The sequence below is a fragment of the Prionailurus viverrinus genome, chromosome B1 (assembly GCF_022837055.1).
Source record: "Prionailurus viverrinus isolate Anna chromosome B1, UM_Priviv_1.0, whole genome shotgun sequence".
Taxonomy (NCBI): domain Eukaryota; kingdom Metazoa; phylum Chordata; class Mammalia; order Carnivora; family Felidae; genus Prionailurus; species Prionailurus viverrinus.
Genome location: NC_062564.1, coordinates 133,180,819 through 133,185,374, shown reverse-complemented (window position 1 = coordinate 133,185,374; position 4,556 = coordinate 133,180,819).

Sequence of the window (4,556 nt, the reverse complement as noted above, 5' to 3'; positions counted from 1 at the left end):
CCAGATGGAGAGGGGGAAGTCTGTTCTTGTGACTGACGGCAAGCTCTGGCCAATCCGCGTTCGGAGAGGCGGTTCGCCGGCCACGGCCCTTGATTTCAACCAATCATAGATTCCAATGGGAACGAGCCTCTCCGCAACTACAATTTGGTTTGGCTGACTTTTAGCAGCTCTCGGTTGAGCGACGTCGACTTGGGCCAGTAGGGCTCGCAATGACATCCCGCCCTCCCGAAGGCCTTAACACTCGGGCCAATGAGGGGGCGCCTGGGCGTTGGGTGGGATCCGGAGATGGGGTAAGTCAGTCAGCTGGTCGAGGAGGGGTGCGTGTCTCTTGTGGCAAGGCAGCGGTAGTTGTGACAACTGGAAACCGAGAACGAATGCCAACAGTTTTTCTGGGCAAGGAGGCTTGAAAGGCATCTGGTTATACTGCTATTCTTTGGAAAACTCACAGAGCAATGTTCTTCATGACTGAACAGGCGTCTTGTGATCCCTTGGGAATGTCGATTCATTCATTTGACAAGTATTTCCATGTTTATGGAGGACCTTTTGTTTGCCAAGCACTGTGCTAGGCATTGGCGCTACAATCCTGACACAAATAGACGTGATTTCTGCCTTCACAGAATTTACAGTCTAATGAGGAAAAGGAAAAACAACAACAACAACAGGTAAACAAGCAAATAAAACAATAATCACGTCAAGGACGGAAATAGACAAACTGTGGGTATAGAGAATAAATACGAGGTTGATATTAGATAGGGTTGTTATAGGAGAACTTTATAAGAAGCCATCTAAACAGAGACTTGAAGGGTGAGAAGGAAATCAATCAACCAAGGAATCTGAAAAGTGATGATTGTTCTGGGCAGAGAAGAGAGCAGCACAAAGATGTGAGGTCCTACATTTTGAGGTTTTGGAAGAACAGAAAGAAGGCCAGTGTGGCTCTAGGAAGAGGGAGGGGGAGAGCAGCATGACATGAGTTGGGTGATATAGCCACAGGCCAGACCATGCACCTTAGAGTTGTCATTACATTTTCAATTTACTGGGATTCTACTGAGGCCTTTTAAGCAGGAAGTAAAAGGATCTAGTTTAGACTTTACATCACTTTCCTTAATATGTAGAGAACAAGCAGAATAGGCTATTGGGGAAACTGTTTAGGAGACCGTCTCAGATGAGATTCATCTGGCTTACACTATGGTGATATCACTGAAGGTAGAGAAAAGCAGAGAGATCGGAGAATTCAAAGGTAAACTATTAGCTTGTTTTGACATATCAGGTATCCTGCTCCTGGGCAATTGTTCTGAATCCAGTTCATTGAATACTCTGTTTACAGAGTGATTCATTGGTGGCCCACAAATTCTAGTAATGACATTGAGGATTATTATGTTGGGCCGAAATTCACTTTTCATGGGCTTCCTGGAATTTTCTTTCTTTTGTTAACTTTTTAACAGAAAGTACACACACTCCAAGCTGTGTATACAATTCTATGAATTTTCACAATCTGAACACAACTTGGTATGCTATCCAACAAAGATAAAAGAAGAGAACAGTATTAACATGCAGGGACCCTATCATACTGCCTTCCAGTCATTGTCTATCCTGCCAACAACATAGACTTAGTTTTGCCTGTCTTTGTACTTGACATATAAAATCATAAAGTTTGCATTCTCTTGTGTTTGGCTTCTTTATTAAACTTTATGAGATTCTTCCATATTATTGCATATAGTTGTAGATTATTCATTTTATGCCATTCTGTGAATATACCACAATTGATGAATTCATTCTTTTGACAGATGTTAGGGTAGTTTCCAGTTTGGAGCTATTACAGATAGCACTACTATGTACATTCTAGTGCATGTCTTTTGATGATGGCCTTTTATGGCGATGGAGCATTTTGGTAGCTGAGGTTTAATTTTTTTTAATGTTTATTTTTGAGAGAGAGAGAGAGAGAGTGCGTGTGGATGCGCAAGAGGCAGGAAGAGGAGGGGCAGAGAGAGGGGAACAGAGGATCCAAAGCGGGCTCTGCGCTGAAAACAGTGAGCCAATGCAAGGCTCAAACTCAAGAACGGTGAGATCATGACCTGAGCCGAAGTCCACCGCTAAACTGACTGAGCCACCCAGGTGCCCCAGGGGTGGCCGAGGTTTAAATACAATGAAGTTATTTTTGACTGTTCAGCAATAAATGTAGTATCATGTATTGCAATATCGCAAACATTTGGACCAGATAATGAAAGACTTCACACTCACAAATGTGAACATTTTGGGCAACAACAAGAACTGTCGACTTGGGAAATTTTAGGTTTGGAAGTCTAACACGTTTTGAATTTGCTTGGCTTTTTGACCTTCTTTTTAAGCTCTTGCAGACTGCATGCCCAGCATTTGAGAACATCATGACTTTACTATATCCTTTTTACTGTAATACTCTATAATCCACAGTCATGTGATAAACAAGATCAGTTAGGCTGCCCTGAAGAATATGCATATGTTTGATGTTATTGCAGTCCTTGGAATTACATTTGAAAACCATACCATTCCATATCTTACCACAATTGATAACAAATAAAGCCAGTAGTTCCTTTGAATTATAAACTTCTGCTGTTTGAATCTCCGAAGCATAGCTAAATGTAGTACAAATGTACATGTACTTGGCAAGAGGGATCATTTCATAATGTCCAAAAGAATCAAGTTGAGTTCCTTTGTATTTCACTTTATATTTTAAAGAAGTGAACTGGTTGATAGTAGCAACTATCAGGAAATTAAACCCAAGATGGGTCATGAGGCTTTGGGTAAGTGGGTGGCAAGGGGGCTTATAAAATATCAAGTGAGGACGGATGAGTCTTGAGTAAGCCTTTTGAGATTTGGGCTAATGAGCCACCAACGTGGAACTATTAAAAGGTAAACTGATACATATTAAGCATTTTAAGAGTTTATTTGAGCAAAAATCAATTGGAATTGTGGAGCTCCGGACAAGAAGTGGTTAGGAGTGCTCCAACAATAGGAGCTAGAGACAAGATTTCATAGATAAGAGAGGAAAGCAAAGCAAGAAAATTATTTGGCTCTAGCTTAAGCAACTACTTTACTTGGGGGAGTTTAATTTGCTGTTTGCGATTGGTTGTCCTTAGGTTTTTATTTCTTAACCTTCAGGCAGTACAGACTTAAGTTTTTGATTTGCTAGAGTTGCTAAGGAATTAAAACCACCTCAATCAGAAAAACAAAACAAAACAACTTTTTTTTCCTTGTAATTTATCTTTTGCCAGTTTAATTTTTAGGTCCCCAGCCAGAGAACCTAGGACAGTAAAGGGAAAACACTATTCTTCTCCTACTTCAGAATCAGCAATTTTTCAGGTAAGTATCTGTATGCTACTTTTGGTCTCATGCCTAAAAGGGGCCAGGAGTACTGGGATGTATTTTTCCACAGTGCAGCCTGTTCAATCCAGAATTGCTAGCCCAGATGTCCCTTCTCTGTATCACCAGAATGATATCCAAAACACTGACATAAAGAATTTTTAAGTTTTGTCTTTGGACCCAATTAAAACTTGCAGCAATGATTTTATTTTGGAATAAAATATAACTGTTGCTTTTTTTTCCCCATGTGTAATTTATCTCTACAGATATGGAATAAGTAAGCTTCATCTAGTACCAGTTGTATCGAGGGGTGCCTGGGTGACTCAGTCAGTTAAGCATCCAACTTTGGCTCAGGTCATGATCTTGTGTTTCATGACTGATCTTGTGTTTCGTGAGTTTGAGCCCCACGTCCGGCTCTGTGGTAACAGCTCAGAGCCTGGAGCCTGCTTTGGATTCTGGGTCTCCCTCCCTCTCTGCCCCTTCCCTGCTCACACTCTTTCTCTCTCTCTCAAAAATAAATAAACATTTAAAATTTTTAAAATAAAATTAAAATTAAAAATAGTACCAGTGGTATAGAGATTTGAATTATCTTTCTATTTCCACCTCTGACTTTTCTATTGACCTTATTTAAGTATTTAATTTCACTATGCATCTTTCTTATAAAGGGCTGTTATGAGGAAAAGTATATTTTATAAATGTAGGAAAGCTTATAAACAAAATTGTACTTTATTATTTCAATCACAAAAGCTCAGAATCAAGGAAATGAAATCTGGTAGTTGTTAGCACCATTTGCCAAGTATTTCCTGCTCTCCACCACCTAGGCAGCTTCTGGCCCCTAAGTAGGTGATGCTATGGGAAGCTGGGGTACCTGTGACTAGTCCAGGTCAATGAATATTTAAGTGGAGGTGATGGTGTTTCTTAGTTGGAACATTTGATATTCTTCTGCAAGACTCTCCAGGGCCACTTCTGTCTGTCTTTGCCACCAACACTGTTCTAGATCATGTCTGCTCCTTCAAGCTGGATCCCTGAGTGACTATGAAGAGCATAATTCTGCTCCATGATGGCCAAAGAGCATGAGCGTGAAACAAACCTTCATCATTTTAAGCCACTGATATTATTGTTACTGCATCTGGAGCTAATTGAACGTATCAGCCTATCCCAACTGATACAGATAGCAGCTCTGATTTAAAATCATTTGGTTCTGTTTTTCTTGGGCAATT